Source organism: Branchiostoma belcheri, unplaced genomic scaffold (genome assembly GCF_001625305.1).
Source record: "Branchiostoma belcheri isolate BF01 breed outbred unplaced genomic scaffold, Haploidv18h27 scaffold35, whole genome shotgun sequence".
NCBI classification, from domain to species: Eukaryota; Metazoa; Chordata; class Leptocardii; order Amphioxiformes; family Branchiostomatidae; genus Branchiostoma; species Branchiostoma belcheri.
Window position 1 is genome coordinate 346,977 of NW_017803965.1, and position 16,649 is coordinate 363,625.

Genomic DNA, 16,649 nt, shown 5'->3' on the forward strand with positions numbered 1-16,649 from the left:
ACTTGCCGTGGCCTTACATATGTCACAAGATTTAATGTTCTATAACGTTAGTGATTTCTGAACTTTTGCATTAATTATGCAACTGAGACACCTATTTGCATAATTAATATCTCATTATGTAAATTTTCACCATAACTACCTACATTCCTAAATCATGATAATCCATCAACCTCTTCTCGCGTTATAAACTTTCAAATATTTTATGAAAAACGGCCCTGCAGTTTCATAACAAGCTGCTAGGGGGACCAAACCTACGTCACTTATTCTCTATTCCAAAGGCTCTCCACCAAGCAAAAATCGTAACCAAGCATGTCCAGATCACGAGACCTGGAAGTTCTGCTGCAATACCAAAGAAAGCCCAAACCCAAACCTCTGCTTGGAGAGTACTAGACGGACACCCCTATATTCTATCTGAATGGTTTGTCCCCGAAAGGTGATGCATAATTTATCTACTGATGCGCAGACCGGTTGTCACTCTGCGCAAACAGACGATCCTCGGACCTGTCGTATCTTCAACCGTCCTAAAGGTGAGAATTACTCCATTCCTCTATAATTATCCCCAGTCCTGCTAATTTCCTAGAAAACCCGTGTTTTTCCTGGTTCCTGGGAAACCATATTTGCGCGCGAAAATCGGGAGATTTCAAGCGTAGGTAGGATTACTGGGGGAAATAACGCACCATCTGGGAGGGAACCGTGAACGATTTTCTTTCTATTTCTAGGTCGATTGGATCTCTAAATGCCGTGCCATTTTAGTTGTATTCTCCCACTCACTAACCATGTACTCTTACCCAAATCACAGATCGTGATCACGGTGTGCTTAGTTGTGTTATTTACGCCATGTTGCCGGTCTTTTACGCCATGAATAAACAAGTTGTTATTTGCGAGGAAGCTATGCTTGGTGAGCACGCAGCCTAGCCGTCTATAATATTTCGTACCGGGTTCATCGGGTAGCCAAACCGCTGAATTTCCCGCCTTCTGTCCCCTTTTTGGTTTACAGAATCCAGGAAAGAGCCCGGGGGAAGTTGTTGAAACTGATTGGTGTTGTGTTCCGGGAATGTTGCTAATGTTTCCCCCGAGTGGCGCAGTACATTTCACCATCACGTTCCTAGCGCTGTGTCGATTTCAGCTAGGGTGGGCGTGTGCTTGTGTAGAATGTGACAGCAACGTGGGATCCTCATGTTGTTAAACAAAACAAACTACTGTCGGACATCTGTTGTTGTAACCAAGTGATCGTAATCAAATCAAAACGTCTGTCTGTCATTTGTACACATAAGTACACATACTTGTGCAACATGCCATTATGATAATATCAATGACCAGTAGCTACCGGTATGGCCACTGATTTGCGTAATTTATGCTCATTGCATACCACTGTATACCATAGGGCACGATCATAATTACTATGCTAATTAAGATAATTACGATAAGCATGCAGTTGCTGTCTGTGGTAGATTTATGTTGCAAAATATTCAGTTAGTCCTAAATTAGATAACTCTACACTTGCAACTGTACTGATCATACAATGCCATTTGGCAAGGCATCAATAATGCTGAGGACAGATTATATATTATACATTAATATTACAAAAGTTTGTTATAATCTTGCTTTTAATCAAGATAAGGTATGTCATAGCAATCTCTAGTACAGTAATTGAATTTTTTAGATTTGTTTGCGTAGGGCCATGAGAGATAATTCGTGTTGCTTTGATAAAAGAGTTAGGCAAGGACAAGCATGAATTATGAATTTCTAGCTGACAATTATCTTTAAGGCCATTTTCAAAAGCATATAAGCACATAATACTAACATATTAGCTGTAGTCTGTTTAGTTAGTAGATTTTAACCTGGAAATCTAGTGTCACAGAAATTTTGAACACCCCTCACCCAGCGTTGTCCAACGTCCAATTAATGGCACACAACTCCCCACGGAATACATACCTGATTCCCATCAGACTCATAGAATGGAATAATTTGGAATTTCATAAATCGGTCTGCTTCACTCTGAATGCAGTATAGGGTCAAAAGCAATAACCGATATTGAAACCGGTCATTTGAAAAATAAACATTTTTTTTACAACTTTCCAAAGGTACATGTATATGGTGTAAAATTGTCATTCTTCATACATGTAGTAATCCATGAATATGGAGATTAGTCACTTGTTCTATACATTTCTTTGAGTTGAACAGATTTGTATCTTAATGTCAATGGGGAGGGGGGCATTGACTGCCTGCATGCCAATTCAGAAAGCTAAAGCGTGAAATTTGAATTGATGACACAATTTGAGCCCTGAAGACCTCCAACACCATCTTCTAGTGTACCAAACTACAATTTGCATTTCACTCACTCACTCACTATCCAGGTTTTGCTTATTTATGTAACGAAAATTCGGAAACCTTTTTGGCATATCAGCCATTATTTTTTTTACAGATACATGATGTAGTTCTTTCAGTGTAATTGCCAAATGAATATCCCACAATTTTCTTTATGCTAGTCCTTTGGGACTATGTTATAAGGTGGTCATGTAATTTCTAATTTCATGGCCTGACTTTGCTTGTTGGCATTCAGAATTGACTTTTCCCTATTCCACTCGGAATAAATAAGATCCATGAAAACTGATAGTGAAATGTCATGCGGAATTTTCACAATATGGTAGTATTGTGCATTAATCTCCGAGCATATGATTTTGTCCATTTCGCAATCTTAACCCTTGTCCTCCAGAGCCCATATAATATACAGGTTGCACATACAGTACATACAGTGCCCTGTAGATGTATAATTTGGGGGTATTCCTCGTGCGGTCGCATCACACTGCAGCGAAACACAACGAATGCGGAACTAACTACCCTACCGCAGCACAAAAAAGTCAAGGGTGTGTGAACCGATTAAGACATCAAATTATTTCAAAATATTGTGTAAAAAATGCCAGCAGAACAAGGGTTAAACTGAATGTAGCTACTTATTCTGCGAGTAATTTTAGCCTTGAAATGACACCTGGTGCTCTACATGTAGCCCTAATGATGTTATGGAAGCATGGTGACCTCTATGCATGAGTGCACCTAGTACCCTTCCAGAACAAAAGCGTGGCATACAAAATAACTGCACTCTGAGTCCTTTCTGAAGTGGACAATGAATAAATAACTGAAGAGAGCTGAATAGATAGACAAAAGTAAGGAGTTAAGAGGGAGAGATGTCGAAAGGTCATTTACAAGCCAAATTTCTTGCAGAGTTTTCACACTTGATTTGTAACTAAAACATGAAGAGGGAAATATTGAATGTCAACACTTGCAACTTGTTCCAATTTTGTAGAGAGTTGTCATGTTGAAAATCATGTCCAATCCTTAGATCATAAGATACCAGTTGTTAGGCCATGAGATGCAGGAGATTTTGAATAATATAAAATTTTATTATGTCCATTGTAAGTTTCTTTTAACTTTTAGTGATACATGTACATGTACGTGTTATCTTATAAAGAAACAGTTAAATTGTGATATGCTTACATTTTTTTAGAGCCCTCAGTGCTGTTGCTCCTTTAATTTGAAACTTTCAAAGCAGGATTCTGTGAAAGTCCTTTTGTCCTTTTCTTAGGCCACACCAATTTAATTTGTTGGTTCTCGGATTTTTTCAGGAAAAATTTGAAGCGACAGGGCGAAAAAAAATTAAAATAAAAACAGATCTAGGCATCCTATTATAGCCCCAAATGCTACGATAGGAGGTATGAAGTCAACACAAAAGGCTGGTTCAAAATTCAAACAATGAATTTGAAAGATGGAATAACTGTAATGACTAGGGAGAAAAGGACTGTTTTCAACTGTTCAGGGCAAAATATGAGCATTTTGCAGTTGATTACCTCCATGAAATGTGTCATGGAGGTTATATTTTCAGTTGCGTTTATCTGTCCGTCTGTCCATCTGTCCGTCTGTCTGTCTGTCCGTCTGTCAGTCTGTTGGTCAACAAGATAACTCAAGAACGCCTGGATGGATTGGTTTCATACTTGGTGTGTTGGTAGGGTGTGACGAAAACTGGAAATGATTAGATTTTGGGCCCCCTAGTGGCTTCCCTTGGTACTGCAGCGCAACTTCCGGTTTTGATATCTCGCGATCTGGACATGCTAGGGTCATGAAATTTGGATGGAAGGTAGCTCTTGTCCTCGGGAAGAAGTCACGTGAGTTTGGTTCCCCTAGCGGCTTGTTCTGGAACTGCAGGGTGGTTTCTTTGAAAATCTTCGAGAGAGGATAACTGAACAACCGTTTGATGGATCATCATGATTTTTGGTATGTAGGTAGCTTAAGTGATGCTTGACATAATCAAAATATCATTATGCAAATCAGGATCTAATTTGCATAATTAATGAGGAAATTCTATAAATCAGCTGTATTTCATATTAGGGCTATAAAACTCTATAGACATATGTTAGTGAGAATGACATGATCATTGGCAGATATCGATTATGTAAAGGAAGACCTAATTTGCATAATAAATGGCAAATTGGTACAATTTTATGGTAGTAACTGCTGGGAATTTAATACTTGCCATAATTGGAAGTTCAGTGAAGGTGACCATCACTAAACATAATTTATGTCAATCAGGACCTCATTTGCATAATTTATGAGGAAACGCTAGAATAGCCTTATTTCTTAAGATAACCCTGTCATTTGGTGGAGAGTATGATCAATTGATACAATATATGCAAATGGCCTCATATGATTTGAATATATGCGGTGAAAAATGTAAGCCAATTACAGGTGGTCATCACCATGCGTAAGATTTATGAAAACAATACACATGTCATGGAGGTATGAGATCATCGAACTCTAGTTCTGAATTTTTTTTTTTTTTTGCAAATCAGGAAAAAATGAAGAGGCGAATCTGAGAACCAACAAATTAAATTGGTGTCGCAATCAGCCAATTGTTTTGTTTCCAATTGGTTAATGTTAAATTTTAGCTTATAGGCAAACAATGCCTGCATTCCACAAATAATTTAATGGGCCTTTCCTCTTGCTATGCCACACCTAAGCAGTTTCAGTGCTCAAAATATGGAATTTTTAAGAATGCTGAAATATTTATGTTACTGACATTTACTAAGACTGTTTTGCACATTTACGTGCTAAATTCATATTATGTGTGTTTTAAAACTGCGCAAAACCGAGCAGCACGATCATACCCTTAGTTACTCTAGCCTAGAGTAAGCAAGGCTGAAATCACGGAATCCAACCGTTTTCCGTCGGCCGCCTTCGGGTCCCTACACTCGAAAGAATATGATAAGTGTAGTTACAAATAACAAAAGTATCTGATCTTAATTTATTATGAATGTTGAGGATCATTAAACAACAAGAAAAGAACTTGTCGAAAATGGTGCTGATTGCATCCAAAATTGCACCTGTCAATACCGTACATAGCAGTACAGGACAATGTCTTTCTTCAACTGTTTGCAGAGTAAATGTTAATATCAGACAGATTTTTTAAATCCAGATTATGTTTTGTTTTGTTTTGTCGCCTTAAAATTGCAGTGGATTCCTTCAAGGTTCTTGCCTTGTATGATTAAAGGAAAAGCAGAATATTTACATGCCATAGAGTATAGCACCATGAACACTGATTTAACCCCCAAATTGTTGATGTGTGTCATCTATTTGAACAAATTGGATGCATGAATGAGCACACAGTAGGGAGAAGGTCAAATTGAGGTCAGATGTTTTTAGGTCACCTCTGTACCACCCATTTTGTACTTTGAACATAACAAGCACAGCTCACACAGAGCCTGGAGCAAATATCAATCTAGACTAAGGCCACACCAATTTAATTTGTTGGTTCTAGGATTTTTTCAGAAAAAAATATGAAGCGACAGGGCGAAAAAAAATAAAAATAAAAACAGGTCTTGGCATCCTGTTATAGGCTTAAATGCTACGAAATGAGCCATGAAGTCAAAAGGCTGGGTTGAAATTTAAACATTGAATTTTGAACTTTTAATCAAACCACTGCAATGATAGATGGGAAAACTGTAACAACTAGGAAGAAAAGGACTTTCCTCAACTGTTGGGGGCAAAACATGAGCATTTTTCAGTTGATTCAGAACCAGAATCATTTTTTTTTTTGCAAATCAGAAAAAAACGAAGAGGCGAATCCGAGAACCAACAAATTAAATTGGTGTGGCCTTATATGTTGTGTACAGCAGATTCTCCTCTATCCCAAGAAACTCGGTTGGGAAAAACTTTCTGCTATAGATGACGATTCCCCCCTCCCGTAACTTTTCATAAACTTTAACTTCATATAGACCTGAGTTTTCATATCAACATTTCCATGTCTTCACTCTAGATGTCACGATATTGTATCATTACTTTTGACATGAGCCTGATCTTGGCCAAAGCAATTTTTAACAAGAAGTCACCATAGCATGACAATACTGCTGCCATAGACCAGTGTTTTTTATAATTTTAATGTTCAGTTTTGGATAATTTGAATGTTCATAGAATAATCTTTTTTCATAAAGCATACTGTTTGACCTGATCTAAAGTACAATATACATATAATAATACTGTATAGTCTTCTTACAATAATTCTGTACATATGTCATATGCCAGAAATTGTAAAATCTGTGGAAAGCTTGTAACATTTCCTACTGGATAAATGGATCGATAATTAGATGATCCTTTATTCAATTTGTGTAGAAATATGAAAAATGGTCAGTGTCTGCTGCTGCCTTAATTCAGCCCTGGAAGGCAGACTGGTGTGTGTGGCAAAGACCTGCCCTGCTCGTTAATCCAATTAAGCTCGTCAGTAAGACAGATCCTCGGTCTAACATCTTCTGGCATGTCATTTATCTTGTGAAGGATTTATGCCTGTCCTAGTTTGGAATGAGAGGTACTTTCGAATGACGCCTGATATCTAGAGTTGTTTTAGCCTGGTTACTAGAACTATTTTAGCTCCTGAGTCTTTATACTCTCCACAAATATTTGCTAAAAAGGTCTGGAAGTAGGCTAGACATGTTTACATATGTAGCTCATGTCCTGTCCATGTTTTCTTTTGAGATATCCCTATAGAAACAAGATATGTTAACATGTTGTTTGCGTAGTAAGTCATACTTATGGAGGCCGACATTTGACGATGCCCGACTGGATGGCAATGTTTTCTTCTTTTTCCTGCACAAATTTTGTGTTCCATGGAAGATTTTACTTTTAGCTCATTTAAAGCAGTGTTACTTGTTGCAAGTCCAGTACTCCGTTTCTTGGTTAACGGAATCGCCCGCTTCATTTTTTTCTGATTTGCAAATAAAAATAAAAATTCAGAATCAATTGCAAAATGCTCATATTTTGCCCTGAACAGTTGAAAACAGCCCTTTTCATCCTAGTTGTTACAGTCATTCAATCTTTCAATGCAATGGTATCATTAAAAGTTCAAAATTCATTGTTTAAATTTTGAACCAGCCTGGTGTGTTGACTTCATGGCTGACCTATCGTACCATTTTGGGCCATAATAGGATGCCCAAGCCTGTTTTTATTTTTTATTTTTTCGCCCGCCCGCTCCATTATTTTTCTAGAAAAATCCGTTAACCAAGAAATTAAATTGGTGTGGCCTTAGATACTGGAGCATTCATTTTTAATCTTGTTTGTCTCCTTTACTGGTTCAATCCTCAAGACTCAGTTATTTCTTTCTCAACCAAAGCCAGACAGTTGTTATGAGGACAACTGCGTATGACTCATCCTATGATGATTCATACATCATAAATAATATATAAACCCAACATACCATGGAGAGGATGTCTGGATTATGTTATGATTCTACTCTGGATTATGTTATAATTCTAAACAGAGAACTATGTTACAAGGGTCTAATTCATATATATAGTGCCCATTAATAAAGTTTATTCTTTCTTTGATGATAATTTTTTTTTCCCTTGCCAAAATAGCATTCTATTACAACCTTTACTTTCTGGAAAGTGGGAAAGTTGAAAGGTAGCAAACTGTCCAAATTTTTCTCTAAATATAAATAATTTGAGAACTAATAAAAAAAAACAAGGGAATTTTATAGTCCTTGATATAAGTTGTCATACCATATTGCCTTTTTAGTTGCCTATCTTATAAAAAGGAATTGGGATAGCCTTTTTTGAGGTGGTAGGGTAGTGGGTTGTTAATCAACTGTGTTTATTTCACAGCATTGGGAGACTAAACACCAATTTCATTGCAATTTAGGTTACATTATCAATTAAGTATTTTGTTTTGTACGACCATCAAACATACACTCTGTACCTAACTTTTATCATTACCAAACAACATAACAGAAGTGCAATATAACAACTACTTGTAGTCTCGTAATATTGATCGACTATCCCAGATACATGCAGGTGTCCTGAGTGTTCATAAATTATTGATCCCAGTACTGCTCTGATTACCATTCTAATTGGTTGTACTTTACAGAACCACACTCCCTAAATAACAATCAAGTCATGTCGCAGTAAAATTTAAGACTTACAAAATTAGGAAACATTTTCCCAGCCAGTTTTGGACCAAGAAGGTTGACAATTAAAAGCTTATAAATTGAATATCATCATCAAAGATGTGAGATTATATCTACTACCAGCAATAAGCTTTTATGGTTCTGTAGTACCATGCAAATCACTAGGTATTGTAGGCTAACTCATTTCTAACAATTCTAAAATATAGTTGCTGTTTCCTCATTTTGTGGGTCCTCCATTTCATATGGAAAATAACCTGGTCATGCAGTTCTTTTGAATGGAACAGTCTTTAACAGGTTTTGAGAATTTTTCTGACAGGTCCCAGTCAACTTAGCAGCAGGGGTCATGACTATGTTCTAGTGACACAATACTAATTGTAGCAGTATAATTGTCTGTCATACTATGACATTTATATTAGGCAGAACATATGCTGCTTCCCATCCTTCCTGGCCCTGCTAATGGTGTAATTAGATTTGTGTCAACCTGTCTATCATTGGTCAATTTGGTGATGGAACTACATTTAGCCAACCATCTGACCAATCCCTAAGCAGGAACATATGCTTGACGACGTTGCAGTTTCCTCTTGAACTGCATCACTATTTCTGCATGTTAAAGAGCTATGGTGTTGAATTTGGTGTTATTAGCTGAATATCAATAAGTTTCCTCCACTGTCAGTCATTTTCTCTTTAACTTAGGATAAAAGAGATTAAAAACATTATGATTAAAATTTACTAACTGTAATATCAAGGCTGTAACACATAGAAATGAGACATACTGAGTACATGTATTTTCTTTTCGCTATAAGTTTCAAATATCCCTACATTTCTTCACATATACTAGTATCACCATTATCACTATATGCAGTGTGACATCAATGGGCCATTTAGTTGTGGTACAGGCTAGCTGATATGCAATATTATGCTTGAAATTGCATCTCATATTCGTCTTGAATCCTTCTCTAAACCTGTTATTATAGTGCCTCAGAAATGAATCCTTTATCATGTATGTGACTAGACTATGCACTCAGCCCACGTAAGCCACATATCACAGTACAGTCACATGTTAGGGTGTGGAGGGCTGCATATGCCAGCTGCATACAAATGAGCAGTAGCACAAATGGTTAGTAAGGCCATACCAAGTAAATTTTATGGATGACATCCTCTGGAGACCCTAAATCTAATGTGAGAGTGTAAAAAAACAAAGCAAGAAGGGCCAAAAAGGCAAGATGCCTAGATTTGAAATATACTAATAGACGACAAATGTTAGGACACAAATTGAATGAGAGAACACAGTGTAACAAGCAAGAAGTCTTTTATTTGTCATGAAAACAGCAATAAATCAGTGGAACAACAGTCGTCTTGTCCTGTTTCTTCCTTTTTAATCACATCTTTCCTTATCCCACTGTTGTGACTCTTTGGTCATAGTTACACGTCTGTGTTTTTCTTTCCGGGAACAGGCCAAAATCAATGCATGCGCAGATGGCATCCATAAAAATTACTTGATGTGGCCTAACAGTAAAGGCTCAATCGTTCAGTAGCGCTGTGAACAAAACTGAAATATTGAATCTTAAAGTAACTATAGACTTGCTGTGAATAAGACTGCTTTTTCAGTACCTTGGACAGGTTTGTTAGTATTCCACTTGGCCATTCAGCCATTTTGTTTTCAGCAATTTGGCCTCTGTGTGTATGTATAATAATGTATATGCATGCATGCATACTCATAAGTGTCATTTTGCCATCATGCCTTTTTTCAGGAGAATTGGAATTGTAAGAATTGGAACATGTCCCAGAAGTGCCTTTTAGGCAAAAATCTGCTGTCCAGAAGAATCATCTTTGTAATAAAACACAATTTACAAAAAGTTTGTACCCTGAAACTATATTTTAGGGAGTTACATTTTAAATTTCTAGTCCGCTTTCATCTTAAACTTTTGATTTGTATCCTTTCATTCTTTGTCCTACAAAGTCATATAGCTTGGTATCAAATAATAAAATATTTATTCTTGTGCTTTCCATCAATTTGAGTGAAACATACTCAGGATATTGTCCAGTTATATGCTATAAAGATGCATGGAAAAACACCTAGACATTTACTAACATTTGATTGCCCTTTGCTCATGCAAATTTCACTAAGGCCACACCAAGTAAATTTTATGGATGACATCCGCGTGCGCATTGATTTTGGCCTGTTCCTAGAAAAAAAAACAAGAAATTCCGCTTCCTGCAACTATGACCAAAGAGTCACGACATTGCCGCAAATCGTCAGATTGACGTGAAACCCATAACGCGAAAACAGGACAGGACGACAACTGCTGTTCCAACTGATTTATTGCTGTTTTAATGATGAATAAAAGACTTCTTGCTTGTTACACTGTGTCACTTCATTCAATTTGTGTCCTAACATTTGTCGTCTCTTTGTATATTTCTAATCTAGGCATCTCGTTTTTTAGGGCCCTTCTTGTTTTTTTTTTGCCCTCTCGCATTAGATTTAGGGTCTCCAAAGGACGTCATCCATAAAATTTACTTGGTGTGGCCTAATTGGGAGACTACATCAATCAGAGCTGGCAGAAATTGTGATTGAAATGTGTGACTTTGTGTAACGAACAAGGCATTCAGGTGTTCGACCCAGTGACAATTAGTGTCTGATTGGGACAAGTAATGAATATAATCAGGGGACTGTAAGTATGCCCCATTTAAGTGCAGGCACTCTTTGCATTGACATTATCCTTCTAGGCAGTCTTATCCCAAAGTCATGCTTATAGTACTAAGGCCTAGGAAAAACATGCTGTGTTTCCTGTTTCAGTCCTGAAAAAAATTAGGGTCAGTAAGGCCACACCAATTTAATTTGTTGGTTCTCGGATTTTTTCAGGAAAAATATGAAGCGACAGGGCAAAAAAAATCCCATTATAGCCCCAAATGCTACGATAGGAGGTATGAAGTCAACACAAAAGGCTGGTTCAAAATTTAAACAATGAATTTTGAACTTCTAATGATACCACTGCATTGAAAGATGGAATAACCGTAACGACTAGGAAGAAAAGGACTGTTTTCAACTGTTCAGGGCAAAATATAAGCATTTTGCAGTTGATTCTGAAATCTTTTTTTTTTTTGCAAATCAGGAAAAAATGAAGAGGCGAATCCGAGAACCAACAAATTAAATTGGTGTGGCCTAAGAAGGGATTATCTTTTTTTTTTTTTCTTCTTCATTAGACTTTGGCCATCTCCAGTGATTCAATTTCAAATACAATACAGTTTAAACTTGCAGAAGGACACAGTATAATAAAGACGATTGTATAACATTTCATCATGGAGCTACAGTACAGATCGCGGGATAAGCATCATCGGGATTCGGGATTTTGCGGGATATCCCGCGGGAGTTTGCGGGATATCACGCGGGAGACTGCGGGATATCCCGCGGGAGTTTGCGGGATATCACGCGGGAGATTGCGGGATATCCCGCGGTATTCTTTCGGGAGGCCTGTCGTGTCCCGCGTACCGCGTAGCGAAAAAACTTGGTGCGAGACCCCGAAGTCTACCGCGGCTCGGAACGGCGATATGGCGGCGTGCCAAATGTTTATTTTTACGTCTTGCCGGGCGATCTGTGCTGGGCCGATGGAGTCTGACGCCAGTCAACTTTGCTACTGTAACAATTTTGCTACAATTTTAATGGTGTTGAAGCATAAGAATGTACGAAAATAATGTGTATAAGGTATTTCTCACGCGGTCATAGTTATTATAAAACTGCTACTTTTTTTTTCAAAGCTATTGTTCAGCGCAAACTTTAAGAAACTACCGTGAATGAATACAATGTAACGTGTAGTAATCCCTCCGTCTCCGGTAAATTCGGCAAGATTGTTACCAAGAAATAAAAATTATGAGGCGTACCGGCAGTAGTTTGTGGTTGTTGTGTTTCATAATCTTGTAGCTGTTGTCTTCTCATGGTAGCTTGCGTCAAGAGGTCTCCGTATTAGTATTAAGAATTGCGACAATTAAAAGTCTGCCCATCAAAATCCCGGGGCGTGCGTCTCCCCCCTCCCCAAAAACTCTTGCATCAACAACGACCATGTCCATAATTAATTTCGATAGATTACTATCACCAAGGACATTATACACAGATAATATATGTGTATAATGTCCTTGCTATCACCCTGAAAGCAAGGAGCAAGTACTTCCACACGGCTGGCAAAGTTTCTTTCGGTAGGAAAACATTCTACTTCTGTCAGCTGCAGGGTCAGCCAACTAGATGAAAACGGAGTCGATAGCGCACGTCCAAGACACGGGAGAACCCGAAAAATAAATAAACACGGGAGAACCCGAACTAAACGTGTTTATGATAAATTTTACGGAAATTAATTCGTTCTCAGACCATAAAACTTGAAATTCACTCGGTACACTCTATGGAACTAGCCTCCTCACATGTGAAAAACGTTGTTTTGGGATGAAATTGGGATATAAGAAAATTACAATGTCGAATGCCGGCCGTGCAGGGCGGAAAAAGAAGCCACAATCCGACGTACGTATAACAATCGTCAGGCGGTGTTTCTGTGGGGCGGTGCATCTGACTCAACTCTTTGAATTCGCGGGCCGGCTGGTGGGCGGGTCCCCATCTGCGCGCTGTGATTGGCGCGCCAGAACGCCACGTGGTCAGTCGGCGCCGGGGAGTCTGCCAGCGCCGCCGCCGCTGCTGGCGACGTGCGGTTTCTATGGCGACGCGGCGTGGGAACGCCCGGCCCAACACTGGGGGTCTGCATGCCCTTTTCGTAAGGCGTAATCAGGTCGTTTTTTTATTCATTGTCTTCGTAAACCGTAGGCAACCTTCCCAAAAATCAACGTAATTCGCAATCAGTACATTAGCCGCAAAGCGTAAAAGTCGTAATCAGCTATGAAACTTTAACTTTATAGCGAAAATTTTGCGTAATTCGTAATCAGTAACCCCCATGCAGGCCCTGAACACTGCGTGGCGCACGAAATGTATCAAAGTTTGAGGCGTAAAGAACTTTTGAATTATGCTTCGCCCCCTCGTTTTACACGATGTTTAATCTCTCTTCCGTAACTCCATACGTCAACCTCCCCTATCTAGGAGAAAAATAAAGAACTCGGGTGGCGATTTGGCACGTCGATGCGTTAGATATTTTAAAATTATATCTGAAATAGCGCAGGTCGGGTGACATCAAAATAAAGCCGTCCACGTCGCAAGGCCGGACACAAAACTTGTTCAAGAAGGTTGTATTACTTTGTTATCGTTCTGTACCTTATTAAGCCATCAGATTTCCGATATTAAAAAGAAATGTTTGGTTAAAAATACTATTTGCTCTACTGTTATTTGCATGCATTGAAAACATACTAAAACATGCACGCATCGTCTGCGTAAAAATCTGTAGTCAACGCGGTTCAACTTCAAGTAACAGCGGCGCCGGCCCTTCGGAAACCTAAGGTCTCACACCGAAGATCGGGGTTGCGGGAGAGGATTTCGTACCGCGGGATATCCCGAAAAATCCCGCAGGAGATCCCGCAAACTCCCGCAGGAGATCCCGCAAACTCCCGCGGAAGATCCCGCAAACTCCCGCGTGATATCCCGCAAACTCCCGCGGGATCTCCCGCGGGACTTGATGCTTATCCCGAGATCTGTACTGTAGAAAAGGTCGATCAGCTCAAAAAATAATGTCCCTTGCAGGGGTCCACACAAAAAAAAGGCTAGGGTCAGCAGTTTTTGTAGGGTCGATCTTGAAACAGGAAACACATTTTTCTTCCTAGACCTAATCAATATCATAGGAAAGTAAATTTGTACAATGTACAATGAATAGTAATATTTTCTAAATTTGTCTAGTCTGAGTGCTGAATCAAATGAATTATCAAAATGGCATCAATCATTAATAATTGTACCCATGTTATTGGTTTGACAGAGCTTTGTGCTGTAATTTCATACAGCTCCAAAAACACAACATCACCACAGGAGGTCTTTGTGATGCTAACTTTGCCAACAGATATCCCAAATGTTCGCCACCCCAGCCAGAGGCCAAGCCCCCTGCAATGAATCATGGTCTGATGATGTCAGGCTTTATAGGTCAGAGGTCATGGGCCCACTGTAGCTTTCGCTATTGTCTGCCATATGCTACACTTCTTCATGTAGTAGACATGAGAAAAGGGTGGGGGTGGAAATATATCTTTGTGGTCAATATCAAGAGTGTAGCAAATGAAAACCCAAATTATCAAAGATTTCATAATCAGTGATTGTGTTTTAGTTCGTTGGCAAGAGCTTATGGTAACTGCATCTTCGTTACTTGTTGTTGGCAGTAACTTTCCAAAAATAGACTCTGTAAAAGAATATTAAATGATACACTGGCCTCATGTATCATGAATGCAAGGTCACATTGCGCGATTGTTCTTTTGAAAAACAGATCTATCAGTTGAGCAGGATGCGGCAATCTTCTTGTCATGAATAAAACACGAAATAATGTTCGTAGGGAAGAGTAATCTATCTTAACATTTGCACTTGGCAGTATTGTTTGCAGCACTTGATTACTATATTTGATAGCCATAGAAGCATAGTTGCCATCAATATTCAATAATGTATCTGGACAAAACAGTTCTGGTGTTTGAGAAACAGATGGTCTTCAAATTGATGCAGAGATCATTTTTGGCTGTATATATATAATCAATTTTCATGGTAGCAAATACCAGTTTTTATAGTGCATAGCTGTACATATAAATGTTACATGGTTGTGTTTAAACTTAATGCTTGCTTTAACAGTAAAGAGACAAAATAACAGAATAATTTTGCTGTAATTTCTATCATATATATCAAGTCTACTGAGTTACTGACATACAAAACTTCTATTAGGCCACACCAATTTAATTTCTTGGTTAACGGATTTTTCTAGAAAAATAATGGAGCGGGCGGGCGAAAAAAATAAAAATAAAAACAGGCCTAGGCATCCTATTATGGCCCAAAATGGTATGATAGGAGCCATGAAGTCAACACACCAGGCTGGTTCAAAATTTAAACAATGAATTTTGAACTTTTAATGATACCATTGTATTGAAAGATGGAAAAACTGTAACAACTAGGATGAAAAGGACTGTTTTAAACTGTTCAGGGCAAAATATGAGCATTTTGCAGTTGATTCTAAATTTTTATTTTTATTTGCAAATCAGAAAAAAATGAAGCGGCGAATCCGTTAACCAAGAAATTAAATTGGTGTGGCCTTATTGTGTATTAATGGTCTGGCATAGATGTATATAGGCATAGTTTTTAACTACTCGAGAAAATTGAAATGTGCTCTTACTGACTTGTAATCTGTATGGTCCAAGCATTCTATGATGAAATGCGTCACATGATGCTATTAACCTCACACCATGAGCTCCGAGTTTGTTATCACCGTCAGACTACATGTACGTCAGATATGCCATACGTGTAAAACCGACATACCTGTCTTGGCCCCTGAAATTACAATAACTCCAAACCTCCATTATAGACTAATGCGGACAAAATTTGATGGGGCTCCCTGTAATGGCTTCATACTTGGCTGGTGAATGAAATTGAACAGCCGTTCTTGTATTCACAGAACTAAATTACACATGTATATACGTTATATGCTTCAAGTTTTTAACGCCATATAACATTTTGTAACATCATTCAAAGACAATTAAACTCTACTACTGGAAAAATATCGGAGATAAATTCCGGATGTTACGAGTGACATCTGTCACTCTTCGTCAGCATCACTCATATAAAATGAACTGAGAGCACAAGTTGACACTAATCACTAAACATGCTGAATTCATCACGCTTTCTTTATCTATTGCTGATTTGAAACATTCTCTTTGTCTTTGAATGAAATTTTTACGTCAATTCCTATATCAAAATGGGCTTTGGAGCCAGAAAATTGACAATGAAGCCCCACATCTCTTGCTATTTTTCATATGATGACTCTTGTGACCAAAAATATTCATATATTTCCTCCAATTTTGGGATACCCAGATGTACAAAATGTATAAGACACTTGTGACCAAGAAGTAATTCAAGCACATACATATTATAGATCTTAAAGAGAGAATGTACAAGCCCTCATGACACTGACATGTCATCTTCATTCTGACATCCACAGTTTTATATTGAAGAGTTCTGAACTGTGAAATTGGAATCCCCTAAATGTGCTTTTAGTAGAAAGTAATAAGGGTGAGCATAACAGTTACAGAATACTAAGAA

The 16,649-nt window shown here is 38.2% G+C and overlaps 1 protein-coding gene across 1 annotated transcript in view; it reads left to right on the forward strand.

Annotated features, from left to right (window-relative positions):
* Positions 1-433: 433 nt before the first annotated feature.
* Positions 434-16,649, forward strand: part of LOC109475750 — a 41,693-nt gene continuing 25,477 nt past the window's right edge. The window contains exon 1 of the mRNA XM_019776512.1: positions 434-527. The gene's annotated coding sequence lies outside the window, so the exon portion shown is untranslated. The remainder of the gene's footprint in view (positions 528-16,649) is intronic.